This window comes from Psammomys obesus, unplaced genomic scaffold, assembly GCF_907164565.1.
Source record: "Psammomys obesus unplaced genomic scaffold, mPsaObe1.curated_primary_1811, whole genome shotgun sequence".
Classification (NCBI taxonomy): domain Eukaryota; kingdom Metazoa; phylum Chordata; class Mammalia; order Rodentia; family Muridae; genus Psammomys; species Psammomys obesus.
This window is the reverse complement of record NW_026594184.1, coordinates 3,199,585-3,217,513: the sequence shown is the minus strand read 5'-3', so window position 1 is coordinate 3,217,513 and position 17,929 is coordinate 3,199,585. Positions and strand designations below refer to the sequence as shown.

General features: G+C 37.4%; 1 protein-coding gene across 1 annotated transcript in view; it reads left to right on the top strand.

The window, feature by feature from the left end:
- Nucleotides 1-17,929, top strand: part of Mbnl3 (muscleblind like splicing regulator 3) — a 71,236-nt gene that overhangs the window by 24,539 nt on the left and 28,768 nt on the right. The gene's annotated exons all lie outside the window — the stretch shown is intronic.

Here is a 17,929-nt window from a genome sequence, read left to right as displayed (position 1 = left end):
ATCATTGGTATTTTACCAGTTATTGTCTTCTTTTGCACTCTGTTTGGCTAGCTCAAAGGTTTTTATTTGGGATTCTCAAACATGTATGTAACATATCTTGATCAATCTGTCCCCGTTTCTTCCCCTCCGATCCCTTCCTTATGCCAACAAAATTACCTCCAATTTAATTTGTTCTTTTTATTTGCTATTATAGAATCTGTTCGTTGCTTTTTCCTTTTCCTTAACCATAAAATACTAATGACTTGTCTGATTTTGTTATCTTTTTAATAAACATTATAAATAAAATATAATACCGATCACAAAAATGTTAGAAAAACGGTCAGTCAAAAAGAACTGTTATGTTCTATGCTTTTGTGTAAAATGAAGATGATTTTGATATATTTTGTTAGGATTCTAATATGAATTTCTGTTATGCTGATTTTCAGAATTATTGTTTTGTTTGCTGAGTGCTGGGACTAGAACTTGGAGCCTTTGGCATGCTGGCAAGTGCTCTAGGATTGAGAAGCACTCTAGCTTTTGTTACCGGTAAATCACAATTGTAGGGTGCTTATACTACTAAGAGAATTACTAATCTGTTAAATTCTAGTTTTTTGATAGTTCAAGAGGTTATTTGAAGTTATTTAGGAGAATAAGAGTAATATATAGCTCTGCATCTTTATCTTCTGCTCCTCTACTTACTAAAATGCTAAGATGTGGTAGCAGCAATTGCTTAACAGTAATATTGGATTCTCATTTGAGAGATCTCATTTTTCAGCATGTTAAATTTTTGTCTAAGTATATGATAACTTATTTTACTTATATAATCAAGAATTATGTAGATTATTATGCATTACTTCCAATGGAGAGCTAATAATTTGTTAGATTATTTATAGTTAGTTATAATCAGGTATTTTAGTTTTATGGAAGAGCAATAATAAAATACATTGTTGCCTATGATAATATTTTATTCCAAAATTTACAAAATTTTATCCAGTACCTATAGTCTTTCAAATAACCCATAAAATATATGGGATTAGAAATTATTTGAAGAAAAAATTAATTAACAGAATTTGAAGTATAATCTAGTGCACTTGGATTCCACTGTAGTGTTCTTTCCAGTAGAAACAGCATTCATACTGAAATGTATTCTTTTGGGGGAGGGGAACCATAGGAGTTTGTTTTATTTTTATTTATTCATTTTACATCCTTGCCATAGGCCCCTCCCTCCTTTCCTCCAGGTCCCACCTTTCTTCCCTATTTTCTCTATTCCCCATCCCCTACTTCTGAGAGAAGGGGAGGCCCCTCAACCCCAGCATATCAAGTCTCATCAGGACTGAGCACATCCTCTCCCTCTGTGGCCTGTTGAGGTAGCCCCATCAGGGGAAAGTGATCAAAAAGCGGGCATCGGAGTCCATGTCAGAGTCAGTCCCCCTTTTCCTTACTAGGGAACCCTCATTAGGACTGAGCTGCCCATCTGTGTAGGGGGCCTAGGTCCAGTCTATACATGGTTGCTGTTTGGTGGTTCAGTCTCCACAGACTACCCGGGCCCTGGTTAGTTGGCTCTGTTGGCCTTCTTGTAGAGCTCCTGTCCCCTGTGGGTCCTTCTATCTTTTCCCCACTTTTCCAAAAGGCTCCCTGTGCTCCACCCAATGATTGGCTGTTGGTCTCAGCTTTTGTTTCTATCCATTTCTTGATGTAGCCTCTCAAGGTATGCTAGGCTCCTGTGGTGATGAGGAGGCTCACCCAGTGAAGAGCTTACTATGCTAGCCTGAGGGCTGAACTCATCCTCTGACCCAAAGGATGGAAGGAGGAAAGGGACTTAAAGTTACCCTCTGACATTTGCATGCGTCTGCTGACATGCACTTGTGTGCCATGTAGCATACACACAGAGAGAAGGGGGTTCCACCCTGCCTGCATACACAGATAGGAAGTGAAGAGGGAGTCCCACTAGTCATATATACACACAGAAAGAACAGGAGATCCCACTATGCCTGTATACAACAGAGTATGAAGCGGACCTACCATGCCTGCATACAGACAGAGAGAAGGGGCACTCTTTCCATGACTACATACACACAGAAAGAAAGAGCAGGCCTGCCATACCTGACCATACAAAGAAAAAGGGGTCCCACCGTGCCTACATACACAGAGAAAAGGGGGGAAACCCTGCCAGTTCCCCTCTCACATCTCTCACATCTGTCCAGAATAGTTCATGCTTCATATACCCTGAAAAATTCTCTGGAAATTCATGAGGCTGGTCCCAGTAAGGTGGCAGCAGCTCCTAGAAGGCATCTTCCTCCCACTGTCTGTCTTTGGATCTGTTAAGTCCTGTGATGGAAAAGCTTTTGATAAAGGTAAGCTGCCCATCTCATGGCAGCCAAGAAGAAAACAGAGCTAGCTAGCTAGATGATAGATAGATAGATAGATAGATAGATAGATAGATAGATAGATAGATAGATAAATAGATAGATAAAAAAGGGGAGAGATAGAAAGCTAGAAAGAGAAAGAGAGATTGATTGACTGAGCTCTCAAAATTGATATGTTTACAGTAAGCATTCCAAATGATCAGAATTGGACGTAATATCTTAAAGTTATGTCACCTCCCAGTAGAATTACCATCTGGGTATCAAGATTTCACACACGACACTTTCATGAATATTGCGGATCCAAACCAAAGTAATTAGTTATAAATGGCTGATTCTCATAAAATGAATTTATGATTGTTATTTTTTTTCTGTCATACTGTCTTTAAAAGTATGTTTTCCACTGAGTGTGTTCAGTCGTTCTGCCACTTATCATATAAGCTAGATTCTTTTCATCAGCAAATGTCTATAGCATTTAACGTCTTCAAAGTTCTGGAAATGAACTAAATTATAAATTGAAGAGTTGATATGTGTCCATCATGGATGCATTGGCACAGTGTAGCCACAAAGTTCACAGAACTGAGCTTTTGGTGGGGAAGGTGAGGGTGGTGTGCATATACTTTGAGTTGTCATTTATCTCTGTTCTCAGAGAAATAGAACACTTGAGAAGAACAATCTGTACTGTTCTTTTCCAAACAAGGTTGAACTTTTGTTCTCTTTGGAGTTTTTCTCCAGTTTGTGATAATGTTGAACATACAGTACTCAAACACATGTGATCAAAAAGCCTTCTCCAGAATGAAAACACTGTGTTTAAAGTTCTTCCCTTAATGTGGCAATAATGGTCACAAAGTGCTACTCGTTCTCTATTGTTTCTCTGTCAGTAGGGTCTTGACGAACTGTTCCTTTTGCTAGGTCTTAGTGGCTTGTGCTTAAGCTCCTTTCACCTAGCTCTTGAAAATGTAACATCGTTTCTCCCAGATAAATTTACAAAGGCCTGAAACTTGTGTTGAGAGAGGGTCATGGCCAGGCCATAGAGGAAGAAGTTGCAGGTGGTCCTGATGAGACTTGATAGGCTGGGGTCAGGTGGTAAGGGAGGCAGACTCCCCCTGTCTGAGGAATAGGGGAAGGAGAATGGGGGTGAGACGGGGAGGAGACAAGGGGGATGGCGGCTACAATTGGGATGTAAATGGAATAAATTTTAAAACATAAATTTGAGTTAAAAAATAAATACATAAAAGAAAGGGCTAATCATTTCGCTTCAGAATCAAAGAAAACTTTATTGTTTTATGACTGACTGGTTGCTACATGTTTTTATTTCTTCTCCATTTTAAATGTGTGTGTGTGTTTGTGTGTGTGTGCGCTCGCGTGCACACTCATGTTTGTGTGTGTGTTGGATGTGCACATGCATGTGTATGTTGAGGTCAGAAGTTGTAGACCAAGCTGGCCTCAAATTCAGAGATCTGTCTACCTCTGTCTCTGCCTCTGCCTCCCAAGTGCTGGGATCAAAGGTGAGCACCACCACTGCCTGGGATTGAAAAGTGCTTTTTTAATTATATTTATGTGTATGTATTTGTACTCCTGTATGCTATGCAGTGCATGTGACAACTTACAGAAGTCAGTTGTCTCCTGCAGTATGGGTCCCAGAGATAAAATTAGGTCATCAGGCTTGGCACCAAGCACCAGTAAGCACCGAGTCACCCAAGGAAGGCTATATTTAACATTCAGTTACCTTGTCTATTTATTTTCTAAAAACCACAAATACCTATATACTTAATAAAGTATCTCACTCTACATATAGTTGCATATTAAATAGTTTCTGGCAATACCTAATATCAATTAATATTTAGTACTTGCTAGATGGAATGTGGAGATTCAATTAAAAGAAATATTGGAAATTATATATTAAACTAGGTTCAGTTTACCTCTACCAAAGTATTACAAGGCAATAAGGTGTCTTGGTCTTTAGAATGTGTCCTGAGGCTAGGATAAAGTGCCTAGGTAGAAAGTCCACACTCTATTCTTTTCTTTTCTTTTTTTTTTTTTTTCTCTGTCAGGCTGGGCACATTCTTCTTTCTGTAGTTCAGTTCCCTTCATTAAGAGGAATCCAAAAGTAATGCATTTATAAAACTTTTACCAGTACATGGTAAGTACACAATCAAGGCAGCCACCTATATTAAGATGGACACTGTGAAAAAATGCAAACCAATTGGGTAGGGCACACATCTGTAATCCCAATACTCCAAAGCTAAGGTAGGAAGTTTGCGTTTGAGTCAGATATGGATGTATATGAATCCAGACTGGGCTACATGGTAAGACACTGAGTCAATTTGCCAAAATTAAACCAGTTCACACCACCTTATAAATCCTTCAAATGACTTTTTGCTGTGATGGGGTCAGTGGAAAACCTAAATATGTGTTATCCATAGTTGCATGGCAAATAATTTAAGCTAAAATGGTATGTACAACTTTCCACCAGCACACTTATAAATAGTATGAACTGCTTGATACTTCAGCACTTATCTGTACCTGTCCTTAGAGAATCTAGTATGTAATATACTCACTTCAAAACATGAAATAGTATAAGTCAAGAAAATGCTCCAATTACCATTAGGAGAAAAATCCATGTGAAAGACATGCATACTGATGTTTTTATATTACCTAGCTTATTTTACTTTATTGGATTTGTAAAATAGTTTCTGAAATGGAATTTCACTTGCATAAACAAACTCTAATTTTTTTTCAAAGACCCATTTTTTTAAATTATATGTTGATTGACAAAGAAGACACAATGTAGCTAGGGTAGATTCCTTTTATTTTGTTGTTTCTTACCAAGTAAAGTATGGTTTACACTGCACTGTGGTGTGGTAACACCCTTCTGTGCCGAATGTAAAGTTTTCACCTTGTAAAAAGTACCACCTCCTTCCAAGTACATCAGTCTTCTTCCAGACCTTGAAGTTGACTCTGGGAGTAAAGTTGATAGATTTTAACACAACTAATTAATTCTCTCTGTTCTTTGCTTAATGTTTTTCCTTGTTTGAGATTTGGAGACAGGCATCTATTGGCAATGATCATATTTAAACTTCTTCTCTGTAAGGGCATGAGACATTTATGGTTGAGGGACTGATTTATTTAAAAACATAAAACCTTCCTTAATCTCATTATTTTACTTAAACTAATATATGTTCTAGTTACAGTGTTTGTAGATGGCCTTGTTTAGGTCTTTGACTAGTAGGAACTTTCATCATTGTCAAATACTAACAGCTCACCAAAAGCAGAAGGTGAATTTAATGAGATTGCCATACTTTCTGCACCAGTCTTGAAGAGGATCATGTAAAAACACATTTTAAAAAATTACAGCAGCAGTTTCATTTAGAAATTTTTGTTGATTCAGTTTATATCTCTGAGAAACGTATCTCTGGATTTGGAGGAAAGTTAGTGGATGTTAAGGCAAGACAGAATCAGCTGTTTTTATATCTACAGAACATAGCAAGCAACTGACCTAAGTTTTAGATGGATTTCATTTAAATATAGTACATGTGGAATGTGGAGTTTTATTTTAGAGTTTGTATAACACTCTAAACTACTGTGATACTAGATCTTACAGTTTTAAGTAAATTTTAAATAATGGACTTAAATTTTATAGATGTCAATAAATATATATGAAATGACTAACAAAATGTGCTATAGTACATGTTGCCAAGTATTTTAGAGGTGGTCCATGTCACCAAGTAATACCTCCTGCTTGGAAATTACATTTTGTTATTAGTTGTTGCATGGATGATAGGAGTGTGAGGAGAATGCTTATTTTAATGAGAATACATTTGTCTTTTCTCAGGTTTGTAACATGATCTCACACTTGCAAACTTAACAAACACCTGTAAACGTTTTGATACTATGCTCTTAAAATTCTTTATCTGAAGGAATGTTTACCTTTAGCACAAGAGAAACTGATTGCTATCTTAATGTCTCTAATTTTAAAATGCACTAGCTAGTCCGTAATTGTATGTGCCCATTAAACAACTTTCCTATGGATGGATGGGTGGCTGGATTTTGAGGCATAATTATCAAACTTATTAGCAACACACTGAAGTCTTGCAAAAAGCTAATTTGTTTAAATCTGAACAGTAATTAGCATTTTCTCATCTTATGTTCTTCTTACATGTTTGAAAGATATTTATCTAAATTAAATCCTTGTTTGAAAGTTGTATTTCACATAGAGGCAGGAAATTTCATTTTGCTAAATGGAAACCCCAAAGTTTAAGCATAGCACATAACTAAACCCCATAGGAATCAAGAGACTTGCCAAATACCTTCCTTCTTCATGAATTTTAGTACAGTTAAAACTCACTTGAGACCCTTAAGTCATGGAAAACCTGGAGTAACTGGCTTGCTTCCAGAGGAAAGAAGTCACAGTGTAGGAAAGCCAGTTTGACATAGGTGGCTCACAGTTCTGATTTGAAAAGTTGCCTGGGGAAGCCTTCACACAAAAGAAAGCCACAGCAGGCATGGCGGAATTCCTGATAAAGCTAGGAGAGGCTTGGGAAAATGATAGGGGGATGTTGTTTTGTAGCAATCATAGTAAAACATTTCTATCTTATTGGCTTTGAGGAGAGCCAGTCTAGGCAAAAAAAAAAAAAAAAAAAGAAAAAGAAAAACCTGAACCAAACTAAAACTAAAACAACAACAAAATGAAACAAGCAAAAACTATCACAAAGGAAAATCACTTTTTCAATTTAGGACAGAAATAAAAATAAAAGCAAAAACAAAACAGCCTACACAATGCCATGAATTCTAGTTTGATCTTCAGGCTGTTTATCTGTAGCATTAAGAAGATGAATTTGATTAATGTTTTCATGAGGCACTCTAAAGAGCGATGGTAGTGGGCATTTGATATAATGTGATAGTTTTTGTTAATTAAACAATGTTGTAAAATGCTAACTGAGCAAGAGTGAGCAGATTACTGTAGGCCGTATAGGACTTTTGTATATTTTCTCTCCGAGAAAGGCATATATTATGCCTTTTCTATAAACTATTTGATCAAGACTTCTTGTTTTTGATGATCCTGTCTTGGAACTAGTGGTCTGTAGTATACATCCTGGCAAATGCTAGACTAAATGATTTTCAAGGGTCTTTCTAGTTTTGTCATTAAATGCTTCTGTTACATGCCCATCAATAAATAAAGTTCCCCAGCATAGTATAACTTCACTCATTTAGAATTTACTAATTCTGGATCTTTGATAATTTCACTCAAAAAGTCTATATTAATAACGAATAAAATAAATTCAGGACTGTGACTAGAAATTGATTCTTAAATTGATTGTCACTTCAGTAATGTGAGCTTACCATTTTCTGGAATATATTATTTTGTTTGTTAGAATTTGTCATGACCTTGACTTTTCCTTGGTTTTCATTGTATTTTTATTTTATGTATATGGGTGTTTTGCTTGTATGTACGTCTGTGCATCAGATGCATGCAATGTCTATGGAGGCCAGAAGAGGGCGTTGGATTCTGGGACTGAAGTTACAGGTGGTTGTGAATCACCATGTGGGGTGCAGGTATTGAATCTGGGCCCTCTAGAGGAACAGCCACGGCTCCTAACCACTGAGCCACCTCTCCAGCCCAAATTTTTTTAATGATTCCTTTTTTTTTTAATGTTCATTAGTGTTTTGCCTTCATTTATGTTTGTGTGAGGGTGTCAGATCCTCTGGAACCGGAGTTATTACAGACTGTTATGAGCTGCTATATGGGTGCTGGGAGTTGAGCCTGGGTTTTCTGAAAGAGCAGCTTGTAGTCTTAACTTCGGAACCATCTCTCCAGTTCTTTTCATTGTTTTAATAGGAATAATCAATCATTGACTGAATTCCAATTTCGTGTTTTGTGTATGTACTTGCATAAATTTATGTGAGTATATATAGTTACATGACACTAATCACTCATTGTTAATTGATGAGTTCTGCTTGAATTTGAGTATTCTACAGACAGGATTTAGAAAGAAAAAGTTAGCTTCCCTGTTTAACCTCTCCCTAGCCCATAACGTGAAAAACCATAAAAAAATAAAATAAAAGCCTCGTTTTCGTGCAGTATCGTGTGTGCTCAAAAATCTCTTGTATAAATTTGGAGTCAGGTTAGGAGTGTAGCTCAAAGGTAGACCGCTCCACAGGAGGCCCAGATTCCTCCACTTGCTCCACAAATAGCCTGTCACGTCTCATGTGCCTTCTCATCCTAAACTAAAGAGGGAGCTCCAACAGGCATTGCAGTCACTTTAATATACAAATAACTAAGTGTACAGTTTTGCCTCTGTGGCTTGGAAGGTGGAGTGGCTGAGAGAGAAAGTGATTGGTGTGAGGCTTGTAGTGGGAGGAGCTCTGGAGAGAACAAATTGCCTTCCCCAACAGCCAACTTCCTTCAGTTCCTCGCAGCTGTTCAGGTAAGCTGGAGCCTAGCATTCCTTCCGGGTAACTGGTGTACGGATCCTGGGTTGATGGGTCCCGTAAGACAGAGCTTCTCCGGCCCTTTTGGAAAAGGGAGAAAAATGGGTTTGGGAGGTTTGACTTTATTTAGCTCAATTTACAGCCTAGAACAGATGTGGAGAAATTTACCAGATAAAATATTGAATGGAGCATACGTATATGTAGATTGTTTATCTAAAATTCAAACTAAATTAGGAGTCTTGTATTTTTATTTGATAAATTTAACATTCCCGGGTAGGATTCGAAGCATAAGCCTTAGCGGGGAAGAAATGGTACAAGCAGCTGGCGTTCTTTTTGTCCTGGCTTTCTAATTGCTGTAGTAGATGCTGAAGGGGGTGTCCAGACAAAGAAGGTAAAGGAGCTGAAGTGCAGTAGATTCCACTGCTGGGAAGAGACAGGTAGCCTTTTATATTGTTTCCTAACAAAGTCTATGTAGTATGTAACAGTTGTATGGCTGTGAGTGTATTTTGTTCCTTGTGGTAAGACACTAAGTTTTCCGTATTTAATGGCATTTTAAGTTCGCTGCCACCAGATGCTGAAAGCCAGCTTCTTTGACTACTTACCATCAGAAGTGCTTCTGAATTTGATGATAGCTTGCCACCAATGTGTTTCTTTATATTGGGAGTTTAGTTTGATTCTGGCTATTTTAAAAATAGAAATGATTCATTCACAAGGAGTTTGTTATTGACTACGCATTCAGTTAATATTTTATCTAAAATGAATGTAGGTATTCGATTAGAACAGAGGCAAAAATTTATGATTAGTTGTGGGGAGGGGCAGCAGAAGTAGATTCTGGATATTGGTGAGGACAGCTTGCTTTGACTCTGGACAAAGTAGGTTTTTTACTGTTATTTACCATTTCAAAAATTTCAGTGAAAATATTCAAGCTCATTATTATTCGGAAATAAAAATCTTTAATGTGAACTAAATTGAACTTGGGTAGAATGTATTTCTTAAAAGTTGGTATATACAGTAGAGAGCCACAAAAAGGCACATGCTGTGATTTTCCTAAAGCCATGTATTCCACCTTTGTCTACGTAGCTTAGGGGCATTTGACCTACAGCATACTCTGAGCAATTCTGGGTAGGGGTGGGGCAGGTAGAGAAGCACTTTGTTGTTAACTGACTCTAGAGTTCCCCTTGGGCAGGCCCAGGTGCTGATTAGATATGGATCATTGACTGAATTTTGTTGTTGCTCATACAGTGCAGGCCTATATTCTAGGGGATCTTGAGGCTCTTGGGATTAGAACTAGGCATCATGTCTGTGTGCGTAGTGAATTCATGTGACTTCTGGTTCAGTCATACTAAATTACTAGAATGTTTCAACCATGATGGTCATACATTCCTCAGAGTTCATAATCATAGCAGAAAACTTACTGAGTAACCATTTTGTAGACCTTGATAAAATAATAGTTTATTAAGAAAATTCAATTAATAGTCATCTCAGTCACGTGTTCATTATTGTCCTGTTTCTTGAGGAAGAAGGATCTCTTGAAAGAAAACAGAAAGAGGATAGAGGAGAAGGTTTAAATGTGATACTCTATAAAATTGTCCTCCCAGAGTTTACCAAACCTGTATGGCAACTACTCACCAGGCGCTCACCCCTGGGGGATTCAAAGATCAGAAAGATAGAGTTCTTCTCTGAGATAGACTCCAAGTCTGGTAGAGGAGAGAGGCATGCAAACAATTAATTGATATATTTAGTAAGTGCTAGGGCAGAGCTGAATATACAGTTGCAGGCACAAAAGTGGAATAGATAAGGGGTCATGGGTTGGAGAGAAGACTTCAGGAACAAACTTTGCAAAAACAGTTATTTGAATACACTCGATATTGGGTAGGGAGAATGTGTAAATTTGGGTTTTGTGCTTACTAAGCTGTTTGTGAATTAGGACAAATCCCTTCACCCGTTTGGCCTTCACTTTCTTTCTTTGTCAGATAGGGGTGTACAGGATGTTCCTTTAAGTCTAAAATGTTTCAGTTCTCAGAACCAAATTATCTTAGTGGGCTCTACTAGAACAACAGACAATTGCTGAACCTAATCCTCCCTTTGTGCTTTGGAGGTCAAAAGATACAAAGCTCTCTTGAAGAAGATAGGCCAGAAAATTCTACTTTCTTCCCAGAGTCTTGCCTATTCAGATGTGATAGCTGTTTCAAGATTGCCCTGAGAAATGGGGCTTTGGATTGTCTCAAGAAAATGGGATTCTAAAATAGTATAAAGAAAATATGTTGACGGTTTTTGTTCTTTAAAACTTTCTTTTCCAGGTAGCTTACAGCATCTCAAATTAATTGTAAAGTTGGTAAGCAACATGTTAAGAATGATACATCAATACTGCTTGATTTCAATTGGTCTGTGATGGTTGCAGGAAGACATCCTAGTGCCTGGGAAGTATAAATTCTCTATTTACTTCTGCATCCTCTGAGAAGCATGGTCTATGAATATACAGATGTTATAGTGTTACATCACAGATCAGGATTTTTTTTTCTTCACTTAAAACAGAAGAACTTCTTGAACAAATCATCTATGTGATGTGTTTAACGTTTATTTTTTTAGCTGTTGATAGCACAGGTCAATAAGACTGTGTCTTTGAAAAGGTAATTCAAATATAATTGTATTTGAGAGAGGTTATTTTCACCTACCACCATCCGTAACTCCAAACGTATATGAAGAAGCAAGTTATTCTGCAAACAGCTGTTTTTGTTAAAGATACAGTAACTGACAGAAGGTAGTTTTCAGCTTCCTACGGTCCTTTTCATATTTTGATAGATGGCAGGGCTTTCTCATGAACATAGAAAGTACTTTTCATAGTTTTTTTTTTTTTCCTACCAAGTGCATAGTGTTCTGTTAGCTGACAGAACTCTCATAACTCCCAAGACTTAGGTAGGATTTGAATCATTACAATGCTACTTTTCTTTCTCGGTTAAAGGCTTTCTATTCACTTGTGAAAGCCTAACGGTACAGGAACGGCAATAGATTGAATTTTGGAGGTTTTATAAATGCTCTGCAAGTTTCTCCTTTGTCTGTTATCAACTTTTGGATGCGGATGTGATTCACAGATGTCATCAGCCATTCCCTGGCCCTGCTGCTTTTTGGTTGCATTTTCCAAGACAGAGGTGGGGGAAGAGAGAACTGGAAGATTCATCAGTGTGGGAGCACTTATTTCAGCAGAGAACTACTTTCCTTCTAGAATCATTGTGCTAGTTGCTTAGCTTAATGACATAATGACTAGCAGGTGAGAATGACATGTTTTTAAGGCCAAAAGAAAGTAGGAAAAGAGGGAGATTGAGGCAAGCATAAATGAGCTCACTCTTTAATCCCCTTATTTAAAAAAAAAGTTTCTGTGTGTGGTTAAGGGCTAAAGGACATTTATTTACATGTCTTGGCCAGCCTTAGCTGCGGTTTTTATGATAAAGTCTCTTAAGCCGAAGGATGTTGTCTCCTAACATTTGCGACGTCCTTCAGGACATGATCTAATACTCACCGTATTAAGACATGGCAACTCTGACCCTCTCAGTCTAGATAAGAATATACAGGGCTTGAGACACCATTGACTTGGCTGCGGAAAATGAGGGGCTGTGTTTTCAGTACTGGGTTATTATGGATCTATTGTGGAAGGACATCCATGGGAACCTTTCTAATCTGTAGTCATTTTTTCCCAGAGGGCAGCAGCAGACTTTGGGGGCAGTCCCCTCCCAATCCTCATCCTATCCTATCCATACATGCTTTATCAAAGTCGTTTTACTACTAAGAATGAAAAACAAGAGTAACCAAATGTCAAAAATCTACGTTTATATCCCCCATCAAACCGATTAAAATATTAAAACCTGTAACTAAATTTGGGGCTCTTGCAGAATGACTCTTCTCTAGAGGTTTATTGTCACCAAGTGTTCCGCATACAAATATATTACCCTGAGTTCTGAAGTGAGTTTTGAAAAATACATGAGAGTCTTGGTTTTTCTTTGTACCATTGTATTCCACAGATAACATAAATATTAAATTACATGGTCTCTTCATCTATTGTTTTGATTTAAAAATGTAGATTTGTATTTTATAAACTTTCTGTGACACAGGCAGCTGTCTCCAGTAAGGTGGTATTGCTATGTATTTGCATTATTATAGAATTTAATTATGGATTCTGTCATTCAAAAAAGAATGCTTTCTAAATCAAGTAAAATCTCATAACTAAAACGAATAAGATTTTTTTTTCTTTTTACTTTCACGATGCCTCATATCCCATACTTTGGTTTTATGTAATTTTTAACACTGCAATTTTTTTTTCTATTTCTGTGTACTGTTTTGCTTTGTAAAAAGAAAATCTCATTAGTTTCTGAAAAAAAAAGAAGTTTAAGGAAAGTTATTATTTGTAATAGACAGTTATGTAAATTCATCAAGATATGCTAAAAAAATTTTCTCTCTGGACTGGCAGAAAATATGACAGATACACTGTGCTTCTTTTCTTCCTTTGTTCTTTCCATTTCTTACATTACAATAAATATAAATGATGTTAAAATTCTATAATTTTAAGCAAATGCTAAGATTCCAATCAGTCCTCTTTCTTTCCCTTTAAAAGACACTCTGTTATTTGGAATTCTGAATAGAAAAAATGTATTTGTATGTTTTTTCTCTTTTGCAGAGGGGTTACAAATCATATCCCATAGTTGGATAATACTAATTGTCTTAAGTTATTTAGGCTTTGCAATGCTGGGCAGTCCTTCTCAGCAGATGCCTGATTTCTTTTCCTCACTGCTGCTATGTGACTGCCCCAAACCATAGGAATTGATGCAATGTCCCTGAATGGGAGTATGCAGCAAGATGAAAGATAGGCAAAGGGTCCAAAATAAGGTATTTGCACCTGGCTAGAAGGCAGGAGCCCCAAATGCAGCTGCAGCTGCTGATGGAGAGGACTGCACTTCAGACGAGAGGTTAGAGATAGATCAAGACTTAAGATCTGGACAATTACAGGGCTGCTTGCAACTTTGGAACATTCCTTTTCTCTGGGGAAATGAGATGAGAGAAGAACAGGATTTAGGTCTGAGCCTTGGGGAAATCTTTGCTGCTGCGGTCTGGAAAGAGCAGAAGTGGAATCAGGAACTGCCATGCCATGGTGGAAGTCACCAAATGTTATGCATCTTCTACACTGGATTTTTGAGCTAAATAGCCTTAGTTTTGTTCCTGGAGGATAAAGGGTCTAGGCACTATAATCCTCATGACTGTGTTAGCCTTTACAGGAGATATAATAGATGTAAAATGATGTTTATGGTTTTCAAGGAAGAGACCCCTGAGATTGGATTTTAATGTGGGTAAAAATCATCTTACAGACCTTATATGAGTTGAAATTGTATAGTTTTTCCTAAGCTATTTGTGTGAGTCCAGGAGAATCAGCTTAATAACATTTCTAACTCTTATTTATAATTGCTTCTTTTTCCAGTGGTTATGAACAAAATTTAAATATATTTGAAGTGAGGTTATTATTAGATTTTATAAATTATTTTAATTTGATTAGAAATAAATTTACCAGTGGAAGAAACAAAAGAGCAAATGGTAGAAAACAGTAAGTGTATTTTCAATTTTTCACACTGTGTTTTAGGTCATGCTCTACCTTATGAATATGTGCAATGGTCATGCAAGTAAATTTTATATACGTCTATAGTGGAATTGTTAGTGAAGACTCTACAAGAAAAGAGCAGTTACAATGCATTCAAGTTTGCGTTATCTGTAGCTTGGTAAACATTTTGAAGTACATGCCATGTTTCTCAGTGAAATTGTAGGAATGACTTCATAGAAAGATACCGAAATAAGTTAATATATTTATTATTTGTGTCTTGCATAGAAGTAAAACATGCACTGATGTGTAAAATGAAAATTCTTGGTGAACTAACTCTCTTTTCTCTTGGGAATTCAAGTGGCTTAGCAACTTACATTCTTAGTCCAAAATAAAAAGATTCTATTTTTTTTTTCATTCTTCATCTTCCTCCTCTTTCATGCACTGTAAAAAAAAAAAATCAACATCTGTGGGAAAATGTTTTACTTGCAGTTGCACTTATCTTAGAAAGATTAGGGTGGATTTAGTAAACCAAACAGGATAGCTGTTGGTTGCTTTCTGTCAGGTTCATAGTTGAATATAGTGGTAGGTCATATTAAGACCTTGCAATAAACAACTTGTCCAGTGACACTCTTTGATACTACATAACCAGCAGCTGAGTCATGATTTAGGTGACATAAAAGGCATGTGGGATTCTGCTTTTGATTTTTTTTTAAACAGGCCCTACTGTGTAGCCTAAGTTAGCCTCAAACTCATGGCAGTCCTCCTGCCTCCACCTCCACAATACAGGGATTAAAGACATGAGCTACTATGCATGGTTCAGTGGAATTTAAATATTTTCTTCTTTGAAAATGCTTAAACTATGAATTAAAAAGAAATGATTGGAATCCAAGCATACTTTAGTATCTAAAAAACCTAAGGACTTTGCAGCTGGAACCTCAAGAGCAACGTGACTGCCAGGCATACAGATTTTTTTTCTCAGATTCTCAAAACCTCATTGGATTTGAGGATATTTTTCAAATCATAAGACTTTGAAGAAAAAGAAAGCCTTGGAGCCTAGAATGTACCAGGTAGTAGAGTCTAGAAGTTATATTCTTGTATGTGATTCCTAAATATCTTTCCTGAATTTCCTTAATTACTTAAATATGTGGATCCACATCCCAGTCTTAAACTTATGACTTTTGCATCTCTTGTTGAAAGAATTTTATTTAACTTCATAATTTCTACCTACATTGTATGACATACATTTCCTAATATTTATTTTATGTTCTAAATACAATATGATTTATTATCAAAGAAGAGCAAAACAGAGCACTAAGAAAGTTCTGGAATAAGATCAACTAGGTTTATTTTTTATTTTTTATTAATTACACTTTATTCACTTTGTATCCCCCCATAAGCCCCTCCCTCCTCCCCTCCCAACCCCACCTTCTTTCCCCTTCTTCATGCATGCCCCTCCCCAAGTCCACTGATAGGGGAGGTCCTCTTCTCCTTCCTTCTGATCTTAGTCTATCAGATCACATCAGGAGTGGCTGCATTATCATTTTCTGTGGCCTAGTAAGGCTGCTCCCCCCTCAGGGGAAGGTGAGAACTCTCTGTAGAGGAATATCGAATGGCAGAGAAACACTTATAGAAATGCTCAACCTCATTAGCCATTAGGGAAATGCAAATCAAAACGACCCTGAGATTTCACCTTACACCCATCAGAATTATTTATATTTTTATAAATTACAGTTTGTTCACTTTGTATCCCAGCTGTACCCCCTCCCTTATACCCTCTCAATCCCACGCTCCCTCCCTCATCTTCTCCCATGCCCCTCCCAAAGTCCACTGGTAGGGGAGGTCCTCCTCACCTTCCTTCTGACCCTAGCCTATCAGTTCTCATTAGGACTGGACATTGTCTTTCTCTGTGGCATGGTAAGGCTGCTCCTCCATCATTGAGAGGTGATCAAAGATCCAGCCACTGAGTTCATGTCAGAGACAGTTCCTGTTCCAATTACTAGGGAACCCAGTTGGAGACTGTGCTGCCTTGAGCTACATCTACGCAGGGGCTCTAGGTTATCTCCATGCATGGTTCTTGGTTCGACTATCAGTCTCAGAAAAGGCCCCTGGGCCCAGATTTTTTGTTCTGTTGCTCTCCTTGTGGAGTTCCTGTCCCCTCCAGGTCTTTATATCTCCCCATTCTTTCATAAGTTTCCCTGCACTCTGCCCTATGTTTGCCTATGAGTCTCAGCATCTGCTTTGATACTTTGCTGGGTAGAATCTTTCAGAGGTCCTCTGTAGTAGGCCCCTGTCCTATTCCCTGTTTTCTCCCTCATCCCATGTCCAACCTGTTTGCCTTTCTGAGTGAAGATTGATCATCTTATCCAGGGTCCTCCTTCTTGCTTAGCTTAATTAGGTGTACAGATTTTAGTATTTTTATATTATATGTCTAACAACCACTTATAAGTGAGTATATACCATGCGTGTTTTTCTTCTGGGATTCCTCACTCAGGATGATCTTTTCTAGGTCCCACCATTTTCATGATTTCCTTGTTTTAATTGCTGAGTAGTATTCCATTGTGTAAATGTTCCACAATTTCTGTATCCATTCCTCAGTTGAGGAACATCTGGTTTGTGTCCAGATTCTGGTTATTACAAATAAAGCTTCTATGAACATACTTGAGTAAATTTCTTTGTTGTATACTTGAGCCTCTTTTGGATATATGCCTAGGAGTGCTATAGCTGGATCTTGAGGAAAAATTAATCCTAATTGTCTGAGAAAGTGCCAGATTGATTTTTTAAAGTGGTTATACAAGTTTACCTTCCCAGCAGCAGTGGAGAAGGGTTCCCCTTTCTCCACAACCTCTCCAGCATGTGTTGTCCCTTGAGATTTTCATCTTGGCCATTCTGATGGGTGTAAGGTGAAATCTCAGGGTCGTTTTGATTTGCATTTCCCTGATGACTAAGGATGTTAAGCATTTTTTTAAGTGTTTCTCTGCCATTTGATATTCTTCTATTGAAAATTTTCTGTTTAGATCTATACCCCATTTTTAATTAGATTATTTGATTTGTTGCTTTTTAATTTCTTGAGTTATTTATATATTCTGGATATTAGCCCTCTGTCACATATAGGGTTGGTGAAGATCCTTTCCCAATCTGGGGCCTATAGTTTTGTTCTAATGACAGTGTCCTTTGCTTTACAGAAGCTTTTCAGTTTCATGAGGTCTCATTTATTGATTGTTGCTCTTAGAGCCTGTGCTGTTGCTGTTCTGTTCAGGAAGTTGTCTCCTGTACCGATGAGTTCTAGGCTCTTCCCCACTCTTTCTTCTAACTGATTTAGAGTATCTGGTTTTATGTTGAGGTCTTTGATTCACTTGGACTTTAGTTTTGTGCAGGGTGATAAATATGGATCTATTTTCATTTTTCTACATGTAGACATCCAGTTAGACCAGCACCATTTGTTGAAGATGCTGTCTTTTTTCCATTGTATGGTTTTGGCTTCTTTGTCAAAAGTCAAGTATCCATAGGTGTGTAGTTCTATTTCTGGGTCTTCTATTTGATTCCATCAATTCAATGCAGTTCTTTTTAAGTGGTT